We start from the raw sequence: 16,956 nt of genomic DNA, 5'->3' as shown, positions 1-16,956 counted from the left end.
GTTCACTATCCACTGACTATGGAGTATCACACATTCGCATTGATTGGAATGCTTTGTATATATGTGACTTTCTACAGGTTAGGTATTGAATAATCTACTTTTGGTACTGAATTAGCCACGGACCTGAAGTATATGAGGCAAGTCATACTATAGGAGTGATACAGTCTAAAGTAATGTGTTGTATTACGAAGAGTATGATGTGTGATTACATACTAAGTATATTTAACACTGATCTAACGGACCCACACATGAGTAAACTATTCATGTACTAGCATGTTTGCATCCATAAACATATTTTTAATGTTCATTCTGAAAATAGAGTGATACTATTGCTTTAGGTCATTAGGTTCATGAATACCCACAAAGTGGAAGGAGACTATTGGAAGGTTTGAAAGGTTTGCTCCAGAAATTAGCACTACCAACAATTTCAGTGAAAGTAAACCATGTTGCCATGGAAATGCAAAAGATGTTTTGTTCAAAATTCGAAACTTCCAAGTTTGGCGATGAAGCATTGTTCTGCTCCGGAAAAGACACGCACGGAATGATTAATCCAACTGAATAATCCCCACAAAACGCGTTGTGGTGGGTAACAATCATAATGCAATGGTATTGGCAACTTACTTTGTACATGAAATTCAGTCAAAAACAGCGATTGTCTTTGAAACCGCTTTTCATTCAAATTTGTGATTGATTTTGACTTTAACGTGTCAGTGTCAAATCCTGTCAATATATCTATATATAAATAAGCCAATATGACTATGAATGAAAAGATAAACATATTAGATACACGGGAGTGCGAATCTGATGTCAACATTGTTTTCTATGTTTAATCCAGTGCACTTTTCAAAGAATAATAGAGGTGACACTGTATCCCATTCGTTATAACGACGGTGTGCATTGTGCAGTACTTCTTTACATTACTTTGCTACTTTTAATTTAAATGGTACACACTCTTTTTCTAACACCGTCAATTGTATTTTGCCTGTCGGTTGCTGGAACGGCTGTTGTTTGAACCTCCTTGTTTTTCACTGAGGGGTGTTTGTTCAGATCTCCCCACATCGACAACGTATCCCCTCCATTGTGAGTATGCTGCGCTGAGCACAAAATGCATTTTGACTTTGTGACTGAAGCGACGGATTCAGAAAACATCCTGAATCATCGCTCTTAATCTCGGCCATAACTGGTTTACTGAGTAGGTGAATGTTTTGTGATTTAAAGTCACATGGGCAACATATGAGTCATATCGTGCCTAAAACTAGTTTCATAGTGCATATACCATATGGAACCCTGTCAACGAAGGAGAATTCAACACAGCCAAGTATGACATGCTTGACCGTGTCTCTCTCATCACAAGAGATACAAACGGAGGATCTTCATTTTTCAGCAAGTATTTGTGGGTACAATGTACCGTCGAATGATGACCTCCTCAAATCTGGGCTAACGACCCAAGAAGGTGTAACCAATACAGGAAATTGGTTCTATTGATGGGTAATAATTCGCAGTTAGTGTTATAACAGGTACCCTTGGTCGAGTAAACAGCTCCTAGTCTCTAGTATGTATGTATGTATGTATGTATGTATGTATGTATGTATGTATGTATGTATGTATGTATGTATGTATGTATGCATGTATGCATGCATGCTATCTTGCCTCAAACATAAACGTCGTTTCTCTTATCGGCTGAGCCCTCTTCTAATATTTTCAATGTGCCTTGCATACATCCCAGTAGCATTTTCTATGTACCCCGCTGCATCCCGCTGTCTCTCGATGCATCAATGGCTGAAGTTAGTAGTACTACGACAAAGTACCAAATAGATCAGCATTCCCAGCGGAGTCATCACCGATATCTACAAAGAATACATAAATGGTGATTGCCAAGGTTAATCGGTTAATGAAAAACGAAAGTGATATGTGATTAGTACGCCCAATTTCCTAGCGTAAACACCGGATTGGACAGAAAGCCAACCAAGGGAGGTAATAAAATTGTCGGGCCGAACCGTAGAAGCAGGGTGTATAGCGGAGATTTATCGGAACGTATTCCCTGGAGATACCAACTAATTTGGTACTTCGTGGTAGTAATTGTTTCTCTCGAATAACATTGAATCACGTATGATGTGGTGAAACTACCGATGTTTTGCGATCGTAAATCGATGAAAGGGAGATAACTCAAAAAAATATTTTTCGTGTCTGGAAAATCTATCGATGGCTACAACAAAGATTTGTATCCGTTCTTCAAAGAATTCAAAATTAACGCTGAGATGTTCGGTAAGATCAATATGTTGTTTACTGGTTCCATGGGTTGATGTACCCTCGATGTTTGTTTTTATTTCCTGAGCAACTCATAATGTAGCTACTGCGACAGATTGCTCATATTCAACTTTGCCATGGAAAATATTCGTAGATTCATTTTGGATAAATTCGTAAATGAAGATATATTTGCCGGTGGCATGCAGTATGTTCCAGCTCTGTAACATGTCAGGTGTAGGCGACCATGACGCTAATCACTACATAATGTATTCTCAATAAAGAAGTTGTTCATCCATAAATTAAGCTTGTCCTTATGTAACTAGATTATCTACAGAAAGTCGTAGTTTTGATGGAATATTGCTGAGTGCGGAGTTAAAGAACAAATGCACAAGTAATGAGTTGTCGCGATTTGTTTATTGCTTTTATACAGAATGGTAGATAAGTTGCATACCGCTTAAACAGCCCTACGGTGTAAAAACGCACTCTCACTCATGCCTTCGTTAGCGCGAAATCGTGAGGACACTAGGTGTAAGGGAGGTAACTCGTGAAGGAATATTGATGTGCACTTGAATATCCGTTTCGTCTGTTCTTGTGACTCGATGTAGGAATACCAGTATTCCTACAGCTATGCGGATATAACAATGTATACAACGTGAATTCAGCGAGAAGCCATGAAATAACGAAGAAATGTAAATAATTCAATAATCAGATCGTCAACCTTTATACATTTCAAATTGTGATATTTTGAGGTTTATAAGAGGATAGATAGAATACAGGACGTGCTCACTAGACACTTTATAGGGGATACAGACTAAACTCAAGGAAAATGCGATCAGCACATAACTGAAGATGAACAGACATTGAATCAGAAATTTGATGTTTCATACACTCTGGTGCAAAATATTAAACCCGAATGGACCAGTGATCAGACAGACCATAACAATATCGTAAATCTAACATACAGTTGTCATTGACATTACGGTTTTTCCCACAGTTTTTTGTCGCATTTAACGCATTTTGATAAATAAACATGATGAATGTGTCAAATTATCTGTCCTGTTATTCTTTACAGCTCGCCTCTGCATGGATCACTTAAGTCGTAGCTACATATGCTCTGCATAACATTTGCCACCCGTTATGATCCGGGCTGGAAATGATCATCAATAATCCATGCTGGTCGTAAGAGGCGACAGACGGAATCTGGTTGCCGGGCTCACTGACTCGGTTGGGACATATCATCGTACCCCAGCTGCGTACATAGATGACCACTACATTGGTCCATTCTCGATTATTTGCCGACCACCGCCATGAAGCAGGAATAGTGCTGATTGCGGCGTAAAACTAAAGTCACTCACTTAAAAATGTCATCATGTCGTATTATCGCCCATTGGTTGGTAGCCAAATTAAAGCACGACAATGTAATAATGCGACTTTTTGACAACGCGGCGATGCCCCATCTAAAATTCAATACTGAGGCCTGGTGGGAAGAAAACATGAATCTTCATGAAACGAACTTTATTTTTAACTGTGAATCATGATACCGAACTGAGAATAACTTGTTTCAGAGACACTGGACGATTTTGAAATGTTTGCTGGTGATGTACTATGAGATATACCAGAATGGCCTGCAGCCAGTAGAATGGATGGTCCAGATTCGATTATTTACAGACTGCCCTGACACAGATGGAGTGACTGAGTGAGTTTAGTTTCAGCAATACTCCAGCTATATTGCGTCTGTAAACAATCGAGTCTGAACTAGACAATCCAGTGATCAACAGTATGAGCATGATTTTTTGCAATTGGGAACCGGGAACATGTTGTAAGCGCTAGTGATGCTCATGATATCAATCACTGGATTGTCTGCTCTAGAGTCAGTTAAGTACGGACTGCTGTCATATAGCTGGAATGTTACTGAGACATTCGAAAAAACAAGACAAAATATACATAAACAAATTACACACCAAACAGAATCTACTGTGTCCTTCCCTTATTAAGAAACAACACGAGGTCTCACATGGTTCCCTCACCGGAGACATGATGATGTACGTAAGTCCATCCAAAACCAACAAGTCACTGAGTACTCGAGTACTTTTACAAGGTCGACTATCTGGTCAGCTCATGTAAGTGACTTACATAAATCTTCAACCCTATTATATGTCTCAGTTTGTATTGCAGCCTACTGAACAGTGTTATTGTCCTCCTGGCCGACTGCTTTCATAAGGTGAACCGAAATGTAGGTTAGTGTCAACACCAAACCGATGTATAGGTTTTGGTGCTGCAGTTTGTATTGCTGTGAAAGGTTCTGACTGAAAGTGGAGCCTTGCTAATTCTTCTCCTGCTAAGGTAGAGTCGGGTTTTATGTCGCATATGCAGGAAGACATGTCCTACTTATGAAGGACACAAACATGGCCACGACACAGAAACAGGTGATATACTTGCATATGCTACTGTCACACTACGTAATGCAGTAACGTATATCTGTGACAATATGCAGTTTCCTTACTGATTGCTACAGAGTACGGAATGCATAATTTATACATTTTTTTGTTGGTGGCGGGGTGGCGTGTGACCGGAGTTGTCAACGGTGAGTAAATTCCAAATCATATTTCATTTATTCCAAGCGAAATTGTATTATCCATGCTAGATTCTCACAGTTGGTCACAAATACCTGGTCAGAATACAAATAAATATTAATTGCAACATGACAAGTTTACTGTGCAGCTGCTAAAAGGGTACATTTGTTTCGCACACCAGGTCTGCATAAAACGTTTGACTGGTACAGGTTGTCCAGTCATTTTCTGTAACCGCTTCTGGGTCTGTCGATTCCAATTCGAATCGTTATTCACGTGCTGGTGGGACTCGCCAAAGTGGTACAGTTTTCTACCACAAGATCTTGCCACTTCCTGAAATAACTGTGCACCACGTTTGCCTGCTCACTTTGATCAGTTCTGAATTGACGTCATGTTAATCACTGACCAGTAACCGGCTGGTGGCATATAGTAGTAAATCATTGACCAGTGGCGGTCTGATTTCACAATAATACCCAATCAGTGACCAGTCACGGGCTGATGTCACAGTAGTAGTCATTGATCATAAACGGTCTGATGTCACAGTAGAACTCAATCAGTGACCAGCGACAGGCTGATGTCAAAGGAGTAGTCAATCACTGATCAGAAATACTAGCCAACGCAGTACACATTTAACTGTTATTTTCCCAGGTTCACTGCGACTGACGCCATTCCCTGTCATGGCCACAGAAGGTAACTTGTACACACTGGTGTGTACTAGCAATAGTTCTGTACCGCAGAGAACCTGGTACTGGGGGGCTCCTGGCGTGCTGGAGACTCATTACTCCAACACTAGTACCAGGTGTGATGCGGTTGTACTCAATTTTGGAGTTTTTGATACCTACCTGTCTGGACGTGTTGACTCTGCCACCTGTAGTATCTTGCAGCATAATGTGACCCTGAGGATAAACTCTTCAATAGACAATGGAACTGTGTGGCGATGTAAGGATAAAAGTACAGATGAATATAGCAATAGAGTCACAATTGGTGAGTAGATATAGTCCAGTACAATACTGTCTCCTGTAGACAATGGAGGTACATGGCAGTGTAAGGATAAAAGCACAGATGAAATAAGCAATAATATATCTATAGGTGAGTAGATATTGTCAAGTACTATACTCTTTCCTGTAGACAATGGAACTGCATGGTAGTGTAAGGATAAAAGAACAGATGAAACTAGCAATATTGTTACAATAAGTGAATAGATATTGTCAGATAATGCGTTTCTTCAGCCTAGAATGTTCTTTTATATATATATATATATATATATATATATATATATATGTGTGTGTGTGTGTGTGTATGTGTATATATAACTATATGAACAAACTAAACTCATTATGCTGTTGTTATTTTCACTTGAGACGGAACATATTTGGTAACATAATACCGTCCTTCTAAAAAACGTGCAACACCTGATGTTGTGAATGTTCAATTTTACAAGCAGTATGCGTTGTTATAGCCAGTTCCATGAGGTGAAATCTTATGTTTGATATGAGACTTGAAATGAACAAAGTGTAAAACGTCAGTATATTTGTTTTTACCAGATGTAACAAATGAACCTACAGCTTCAACTACTTCCCCTACAACTACACCACCTACAAGTACACTACCTACAGCTACGGTGTCTACAAGTACGGTGCCTGAAACTACAGCTGATGCTGCAACATTATCACCAGCTGTCAGTAACAGTTCAACATATACAGGTAATGTAATTTATTGTATCTGACCTTCATGTAAAATGCATCAATTTCATTGGAAAATGAAGAATTATCAAATTTCCGTGTCACGCCTGCTAGGCTGACAACAGGACAAAAATATTACCCGCTGCCACGTTAGCCGCCAAACTCTCCTCCGAGAAGCTGTATCGCTAACAATCGTGTTACGTCATAATATGACGCATCAAGTGCCCGGAGTTCGAAAACCGTTCGATTAGCTGTTTTGGACTTCACAATGATGGCATCTATTTCGCCGACTTTCATTGTTTTAAACTGGTGGTCGACTGATGATGCGTCCCAGAGCCGTTGCCGGCGTTTCCGTTGCCGCAGATAAAGAGTACGCTGAGTAGCACTTCCTGTGGGGTTGTCACACGTGGTCTGCCTGATCGTGACATGTCTTGGGTGTTGCCAGTCTGCCTGTAATGCTGGAACAAACTGATGATGGTACCACGTGGTGCGCATCTCCATCATACCCATGGTCCCCTCTCATGGCGGTGAAATGAATTCCTTGTATGCACCTCCCTCAGGTAATACGGTCTGACGTATGCCTTTCTGTAGCAGTATCCTGATATGCCTGCTTATTACCCTCGAGAGAAGCATACAGTTTATAGTATTTGTCTTAGTGGGCTGCTCTACATTGTATCATGAAAGTTCTGAAGTCGATTAACATGTAGACGTTTTACATCATACCCTAGCGGCGTGGATACATGTTCATATTTTCAACCATGAGTTTGTTTTGGAACCGTCGGAGACTGAGTAGGTCTTCAGGTTGCAGGTTGCATGCTTGTCATAAGAGGCGACTAACAGGATCGTGTGGTCAGGCTCACGGACTTGGTTGACACGTGACATCATCTCCAAACTGCGCAGATCGATGATCACTGGATGTCGATTATTTACAAACTGCCGCCATATAGCTTGAATATTACCTGAGGGAGGTGCTGGTGCGGTGTTAAACAAAAAAGAAAACGAAAATTTGTGGTGGAACAAACTCGCGATTAAAACGCATACTCTCCACGTTGAAGATCTGGGTCCGACACACAGGCACACAGACACACAGACACACACATACCCTGATCCATGTTAACTGGCCTATTTTTCTGCTATTTATTTCAAAGAGAGGCAAAAAAAAAGGAAAGGTAAGGTCAGCAACAGCAAAAACTTTGTAGATATCGATATCCATTTTCCATTATTTCATGGGTTAGTTTTTAAAAAAACCGCATGAAACTGATATCCAATCTTGATCTCTGGACAAAGAAAAAAAGGAAGAAAATAAGAAGAAAAAATAAAAAAACAAAGGGCCGACACAGGGTTTGGGGCTGAACAGAAGTATCATCGGGAACAGACGATCGTCTTGCTACTCTTCATTAAGTAACTTGATCTCTTACAGGCAGTCAGCTGACTGTCATCTACATTGCCGTTGGTGTATGTGCTGCTGTTGTTGTTGTCATCGCCATTGTCATCGCCGTCACGTTCGTCGTACTTTCTAGAAGAAGGGCAGCACAAAAAAAGAAACTAGGTACACTAACACTATACATTGTGGCTAACCCTTTCCTGGCGCTCAACCGGTACAGCAACTCAACTGCCTCAGGGGTGGAAATTACGCCCCCAAACTAGTTGTTACATGATGTGCCTTTGATTGCATTTATATACTTTTCTAGAGAGTAGGGGATCACAAAATATCAATAAATTTTCACGACAAACGTCATATCATATTATTACCAAAAACACGCCCTGTAATGTGTACATGCCTCTCGTATGAACTCCAAACACTGGCTGAAGAGTCATTCCTAGTTTCGGCAATGTCAGTGCAAATCGATTCATATCTCGAGGTGGGTAAAGAGGTCTCTATGTCTCTGCCATTCACATTGTTTCTGCTAAGCATGCAGTTATATTTTCACTTCATTCACTTTCTATGAAAGGGCGATGACCTGATGTGGTGATTATGGATATAGGCACGAAGGAGGCTATGGTCACCAGTGTACTCTCTCTCTCTCTCTCTCCTCTCTCTCTCTCCTCTCTCTCTCTCTCCTCTCTCTCTCTCTTCTCTCACTCTCTCTTCTCTCTCTCTCTCCTCTCTCTCTCCTCTCTCTCCTCTCTCTCTCCTCTCTCTCCTCTCTCTCTCTCTCCTCTCTCTCTCCTCTCTCTCTCTCTCTCCTCTCTCTCCTCTCTCTCTCTCCTCTCTCACTCTCTCCTCTCTCTCTCTCTCCTCTCTCTCTCTCCTCTCTCTCTCTCTCCTCTCTCTCTCTCTCCTCTCCTCTCTCTCTCCTCTCTCTCTCCTCTCTCTCTCTCTCTCTCTCTCTCTAGGACAGTTTACATGCCAGAGTTTCCCCGCTACAACCCCAAGTAGGGATTCTTTCTCTCTAATGCACACATGATAATGATAACTATTTATTTCCAGACTTTGATGAACCAAGGGACAAATCCACGAGTGTTCCTAGCACCATCTCTCGCCCAGTGATGTTTTCTTGGAAGACTTGGAGTACACCCGACCCTACCAGATACCTACCAGTTCAACATCAGTCATGACTCTGGATGAGTGGCATACGGATATTCTCTGTGACGTAATTCAAGAGCAGTATAACACTGAAATTAGTGTATTCCTTCACTTAGTTCATAGATGCATGGACCTGACACAAGAATCCGTGCTGACAATATGAGATGACTGGCCATTTGACATTGTAAACATGAGGTAATGTCTCACCGTGTTACGCGATGGGAAAATGTGCGGCAACGATACAAATAACAAAGCGTCACATGTTTATTGTTTTATGCTCAGCTTATAACACGCCATTAGTGAATGTATACATATGTGCATGTGACGAATGGTTGGTTTTATGTATTTGTTTTACCTCCCTGAATCACACGAATGCGTGTGCTTGCGGGCCTCTGTATTTAAATCTGCAATATGTCCTCGGCCCTCATCCACTGTCATTATTTGAACGTTTTACCATAAGCTCACTAATGTGCTGTATATGAAGTTCGTTACGAATGATATGACAATATCTTAACGACGATAACATATCCCTTGCAACAGCGTTATATCATGATCACGAACTGATGGTTCATAAGAATAGTTCAAATACTGCGATGCTTACATTAATGTGAACGGTTTTTCCAAACTAAACTTAGTTTATGGCAAGGAAAGAGGGCAATGTAATTCGTTGATTAATTGACAATAACATTAATAACATATTGTTGTTTTCGTTATTTTCGTGTGTCTCTAAATTAATTCTTAAAGTGGTATACGAACCCGCTCACTCACTCTGTCACTAAATTCCACTCACTCACTCACAGTTGATATGGAAGAGGAATGCCCTAGGCCAGCTGGATATAGGGAGAGTTTCTGAATTGGACTTTTTAGTTAGATGTGATAGAAGGGAGGCAACTCGTACAGCTTCCGCTGAAGAACTCCAAGTTAATTTTGAATTGTTTGAAGCACGGGTACAAAGCTTTTTGTGGTCATTACTACACTTTGCTGACAAGAAAATGAAATTTTGAGCAATCTCCCTTCCATCGATTTGCATTCATCGATAATTTCCGTCTCAGTGTGATTTGAGATACAGATTTTCTGCCACGAAGTACCAAATGAGTTCGGCAATCCCAGAGGGGTACTCACATGTAAGGGGGGTACATGGAAACTGAAGAAGTGGGCTCAGCCAATCAGAAGACGCTCAGCCCTTCATTTATAGTGAGTGAACGAATTTAGTTTTACGTCGCACTCAACAATATTCCAGCTGTATGGCGGCGGTCTGTAAATAATCGAGTCTGGACCAGATAATCAAGTGATCAACAACATGAGCATCGACCTGTGCAATTGGGAACCGATGACATGTGTCAACCAAGTCAGCGAGCCTGACCACCCGATCCCGTTAGTCGCCTCTTACGACAAGCATAGTCGCCTTTTATGGCAGGCATGGGTTGCTGAAGGCCTGTTCTGCACGGGGACCTTCACTGGTTCGCAGTACGGAGAATGCAACTTACTATAACAGTGGACATGATGCTGATAGCTGGAGTCACATTTCGGGACTCAAAGTATTAGTTTAGTTGTACGCCGCACTCAGCAATATTTCAGCACTATGGCGGCCGTCTGTGAATGATCGACATTCCAGTGACCATCTAATCGCCTGTTACAAGTTTATTTGTTCAAAGATTATCTGCCACACGAAATGCGAGGAAAAAACAGTATATGAATGCCTTTATCTTTATTAACAGAGACTACAATGCATGTGATGAAATTCCGTACTGCTTCGCGATATTGATCCTCTGGTAACAGAATAAGGTGAATATAAAGAAAACAGTAAATCCCTATGCAACTGATTCGGCAACGATTCCACATACAGAGGTTTGCTGGGCTATATTGTGGTCTATATGTCCTCATTTGTCAGAAAACAAAGCCACCACAGCTGAGGATCCGTTATTACAAGACGTCAATCTTATGAAACACACTTACGTACATAAACACTGATACATTCCCAATAATCGTGGAGGAGATATGAGCAGCTGGTAGATATGATAGTTGTCTCGGAGATACCTCCATACGTTTCACGGGTATCTATACAGCAGAGCAGGAAGGACTGGCACATTGTGGGCTGCTGAAGCAAGTCCCTGTTCCTGTCCATTCTGTCATGCACAGCTTCTCACGATAAGGATCCAGTCCTGCTGTCCACTCTCTCTGTGGTATGGCGGAACAACAAGGTATCTAGACATGGAAAGGTGGCAGCGAGGGGAACTTGTGTCATAATCAATTGTCAAACAACTAAACTTTGTCTCTGCAAAGTAGATTCCTTTGCAGATTTTAACCTCAATGCTCAAAACTGTAAATATGAGCTGAAGATGTGGATACGGATGACGATGTAGATAAGGTTTTGGAATGTAGATTTGTATCTAGGCTGTAACTGAGGTAAGTGAGTAGAGTAAGGGAAGGATGTGATACTTCACAGACTTTTTATGTCCCAAAATGAACATCTATTCTGAGTATTGTTTGACTCAAATGCTGTCCTTTCTCTCATGTTCCATAATTCCATAATAGGCGACTAACGGGATCAGGTGGTCAGGCTTGTTGACTTGGTTGACACATGTCATCGGTTCCCAATTGCGATCGATGCTCACGTTGTTGGTCACTGGATTGTCTGGTCCAGACTCGATTATTTACAAACTGCCGCCATATAGCTTAAATATTGCTAACTAAACTCACTCACTCAATCTTGCCGGATGGAGTGAGTGAGTTAGTATTTAACGTCACATCGGCAGTATTGCAGCCATATCGTGACGAGAACGATTAATTATGAAAATACAAATGAATTACTAGCACGGACATTGTAAAACCCTGTCAACGAAGGACAGTAAAACTGACTAGAATCTCACAGAAAAGAATATAAAACTAGTGAATAGACCTAAAACAATGTATCTATAGAGGACAGTGCAATATAAAAATGAGCTATAGGTTGCCAACAACTGAAGGTAGATCACCATACTAAGGACCATGGGGACTTACAGTACATTTGATTCCTGCATGGACCTTAGTTGGATTTACATCATCCCTTCAGCTGTTAGCAATTTAGACAAATCTAGCCATAAAGTAAAAACACACTTATTCTACGATTAAAAAGCTGGAAAACTGAAATTTACGTCAAATGTTTTTGGACTTACGTACCCTCTCAGGAGGACAATTATTTTACGGTACTTTAACCCCCTTTGAGGGTACAGCCTCTAACGATTTGAGTTACTAATTTAATCTTCCACTTTTAAAATATTTATCTATTTACAGTTCGGTTAACAAATTTAATTCCCTTTAAAATGCAATAATTAAATGAGGACTAACACTGTTAAAAAGATCCTTCATAGTATGTGAATTAAAATACTGATCCCTTGTGATGGAATACTCAACACAGTCAAGCAAGATATGCTTGACTGTGATTCTTTCATCACAAGGGATGCAGAACGGAGGATCCTCACCTTTCAAAAGGTATTCATGTGTATATCTGGTGTGGCCAATACGACATCGCCGCATGATGACCTCTTCACATCTGGACTGACAACCCAAGTAGGTGTAACCAATATAGGGTTTTATTGCATGTAATTTATTTATGCCCACTTGGGTGTCCCACTTCTTCTGCACCAGATCACGGATGTAAGTTCTAATGCTGGCTTTATAATCAGAGTATGGAATAAGAAGTGGTGTCACAGATTTGTTGAGTGCTGCCTTGGCAGCAAGATCGGCCATTGCGTTACCGGAAATACCTACGTGGCTGGGTAACCAACAAAAGACGATGTCGTATTGGCCAGTGGCAAGATTATTATACAATTCAATAATTTCTATTAAAAGTGGATGTTTACAAGATATATTTTTAATAGCCTGAAGGCAAGAAAGAGAGTCGGAATAGATTATATATTGTTTACGTTTAGGGTGTCTTTGAATATATTTAAGAGCTGTTAGTATGGCGTTAGCTTCAGCTGTAAAAATAGAACTGTTATCTGGTAATCGAGAAGATATTGTTCTGGATCCAATGACCGTGGCACAAGCCACTGCGCCACCGTCCTTGGACCCATCTGTAAATAAGGATTTATAATTGCTATATATATGTTTCAGTTGATTATATTCTTGTTTATACTGTAACTCATTCGTTTCTGATTTTTAAAAGTCGTTAATGTTAGGTCAACTTGAGGCCTGACCAACTGCCAAGGAGGAGAAGAAAGAAGACGGGAAGGAGCTATGTTTTCCAGCTCAATGCTGGCAGTAGAAATAAGTGGTTTTATTCTTAAACCAAGAGGCGGAACAAGAGAAGATTTCTTTTTGTATAAATCCTCATACATGGGATTGAAAACACAGGTATATGCAGGGTTAGACTCATTTGAATATAGTTTTGCTACATACTGTAAAGCTAATTTTATACGTCGCTGCTCAAGAGATGGTTCGTCAGCCTCGACATACAGGCTGTCAACACTTGAAGTTCTAAAGGAGCCAAGACAAAGTCTTAGACCTTGATGGTGAACAGAATCTAATAGTTTTAAGTTGCTTTTGCAGGCTCCACCATAAACAATGGAGCCATAATCGAGTTTCGACCGCACGAGAGATCGATATAGATGGAGAAGGGTAGCTTGATCCCCTCCCCATTTTGAATTTGAAACCACTTTCAACAAGTCAAGTGCTTTCAGGCATTTAGTTTTAAGTGATTTAATATGCGGTAAAAACGTTAAGTGTGAGTCAAAAATGACACCCAAGAACTTAGCTTCCTTCACAACTTTAATTTGTGTGCCATCTAGAGATAGTTCAGGGTCTTTATGTGGTTTATATTTACGACAAAAATGTATACAATTAGTTTTCGATTTAGAAAATTTAAAGCCGTTTTCAAGACACCATTTATTAATCTTGTTTAAACATAACTGTAGTTGTCGTTCAATGGTATTCATATTTTTACCACGACAAGAAATATTAAAATCATCCACAAATAATGATCCATCAATTGAATCGTTTAAAACTTTAGATAAACTGTTTATCTTTATACTAAAAAGTGTGACTGACAAAATACTGCCTTGTGGAACACCCTGATCCTGATTGTAATGATCAGACAGGGTAGAACCCACGCGGACTTGAAATTGTCTGTTATTTAAAAATTTGCATATGAATTCAGGCAAACGACCTCGCAAACCGAAATCATGCAAATCTCTCCAAATGCCATATTTCCAGGTTGTGTTGTATGCCTTCTCGAGATCAAAAAAGATAGACACAGCGTGTTGTTTGTTAATTAGTGCGTTTTTAACAAATGAGTCTAAACGCACTAAGTGATCGACAGTACTTCTGTTTTTACGTAAACCACATTGTATATTTGTGATAAGGTTATTAGTTTCCAAATACCAAACAAGTCGATTATTTATCATGCGTTCCATGGTCTTGCAAACACAGCTTGTTAATGAAATCGGACGATAATTGGACGGATCCGTATGATCACGTCCAGGTTTAGGTATTGGTACTACTATGGCGTCACGCCATGACGGAGGAAAGTTACCCGATGTCCAAATATCATCAAAAATATTTAGGAGAGTTTCTAGGCAGGATTCTGGTAAGTGCTTCAGGAGTTGATAATGTATGTTATCAGCTCCAGTAGCAGTGTCATGAGCCTGATCAAGAGCAGTATGGAGTTCATGAATAGAAAACGTTTCATTATAATCTTCCCCATTATCAGAATTGAAATTAATAGTTTTCTTTTCTTGCTGTTTTTGATACTGCTGGAATTTAGGTAAATAATTAGAAGAGGAAGAGTGTTTAGCGACGGTTTCGCCCAGTTTATTTGCGATATCTGATTTATCAGTAAGTAACTGATCTCCATGTTTAAGATGATGGACAGTAGATTTAGTGCCTTTATCTTTAATTTTTTGGACCATGTTCCATACCTTGGACATGGGTGTCCGAGAATGTATTTTAGATACATAATTTTGCCAAGATTGGCGTTTGTTCTGTTTAAAAGTACGCCGTGCTTTAGCATTTAAAATTTTAAATTTATTGAAATTATGCACCATAGGATGGCGACGGAAATAATGTTCTGCCTTTTTCCTTGCCTTCCTAGCTTGTTTGCACTCATCGTTGAACCATGGTTTTCGAATATGTGGAACTGCAGAGGACGTTGGTATACACTCATCAGCTATGGAATTCAATGCATCAGAAAAGCATTTAATAGCATCAGGAACGTCAGTAAACCGTTCGGGTTTAAGTTTTTCAGTACACAGTGTTTCATATAAAGCCCAGTTAGCCTTTTTAAAATTCCGCCTTGATGATGGAGGAACATCAGATGGAGTTACAGACTTTAGGATAGTAGGAAAATGGTCACTTCCACAGAGGTCATCGTGGACTGACCATTCAAATTCATTTAGTAGTTCTGAATTTGTAAGTGACAAGTCGAGAGCAGAATAAATTCCTGTACCAGGGTGTAAATATGTGTTTGAACCGTCATTATATAAGCATAAATCGTTATCTGAACAGAACTCTTCTAATAGTTTACCCTTAGTATTCGTAGTTGTACCGCCCCAGAGTGGGTTATGGCCATTCAAATCTCCCATAATAATACACGGTTTGGGGAGTTGATCATAGAGGGTTTGAAGGTCGGTCCTCTGAAGAGTTGTGATACATACAAAGAACATAATGTAAGGGTAACATGTAAAGTGAGTCGGACGGCAACTGCTTGAAGATTAGTAGTGAGTGTAATTGGGCTATGGATAACATTCTGTTTGACTAGGATTGAAGATCCTCCAGTGGCTCTGTCACCCGGAGGTGAGAAACAATTATAAGCATTGAAATGACGTAGTTCAAAAACATCTGTCTGCTTTAAGTAAGTCTCCTGCAGACAGACTGCTGACGGCGTACAATCCTGGACCAATAACTGTAACTCATTATAATTATGCCTTAGTCCTCTGCAATTCCACTGTACAATATTGTGAGAGTAAACTATCTTTTGGTGGGGTTTATTGGGGATCTACCCCGTATCTTTTTGGTGGGCGACAAGCTGTGTGCCCTAAAATGGACATTTTCGGACACGTCCATGTCCTCAAGTGATCCATATTTGTTGAAAAGTTTAATCTTATTTTCGGACCCTTTTGGGGCTCTGCCACTTTGTTTTTGGGAAGAATCCGGCTTATGTTTACCTTTGCCTTTAGCAGTTTGTTGCACATTACACAACAATTGAGACCTTGTGGTAGACTGAGATAACAAATTTTGATCACGATCTGGCTCTGGCTGACTTTGAGACGTGCCAGGAAGTGGCTCAGCAGTTTGTGTAGATATTGCAGGTGCAAAAGTCTGTGGGGAATCAGTGTTCACCCACGTCAAATCTGTTTGACAGCCTGAAGTTGATCTGGTTGCTTTATTCGTCGCCTCAGATGATGTCTTAGTTTTTGAAGCATATGTTTCTGTTAATTCAGATCTCTGAACAAGCTGTTTTGCCTCTGAAAAACTAATATTTTGAGTAAATTTCAGTTTGTTGATCTCCATCTGCTGCTTCCATACTGGACACTCTTTTGAAAAAGAGGAATGGTCTCCTGAACAGTTAGTGCATTTCTTATAACTACTGTCACAATCTTCTGTTGTGTGTGTCTTCTCACCACAGTGAGCACACACAACAGACAATGTGCAAGTATTGACGCCATGCCCATACTTCTGACACTTGACTTGCCGGATGGACATGCGGTCACCTGTAGCAAAGCAGAGATCTTGTCATTGTCTCTGTCGTGTATGCAAAGGAAGGGCAATCCATCAGATGTTTCGTTGAAGCTGTGTGGTAGATTCACCTCGCGTCTGGGGGAAGTGGCGGCATCCTCTTTCGTCGCTGCTTGTAGAGTCCACTGTTCACTGAATAGAATGACTTGAGTGCCGCTGCTTCGTCTCGGTCCACTCTTGAAATACCCTGGTCGTAGATGGTCGGTACATTTGTTGT

General features: G+C 40.4%; 1 protein-coding gene across 1 annotated transcript in view; it reads left to right on the top strand.

Moving 5' to 3' along the window:
- The window catches only part of LOC137292078 (uncharacterized), a 365,314-nt gene that overhangs the window by 191,780 nt on the left and 156,578 nt on the right, over positions 1–16,956 (top strand). The gene's annotated exons all lie outside the window — the stretch shown is intronic.

Source organism: Haliotis asinina, chromosome 1, assembly GCF_037392515.1.
Source record: "Haliotis asinina isolate JCU_RB_2024 chromosome 1, JCU_Hal_asi_v2, whole genome shotgun sequence".
Classification (NCBI taxonomy): domain Eukaryota; kingdom Metazoa; phylum Mollusca; class Gastropoda; order Lepetellida; family Haliotidae; genus Haliotis; species Haliotis asinina.
Note: the sequence above shows the minus strand (reverse complement) of the source record. Positions and strands in the feature narration are given on the sequence as shown.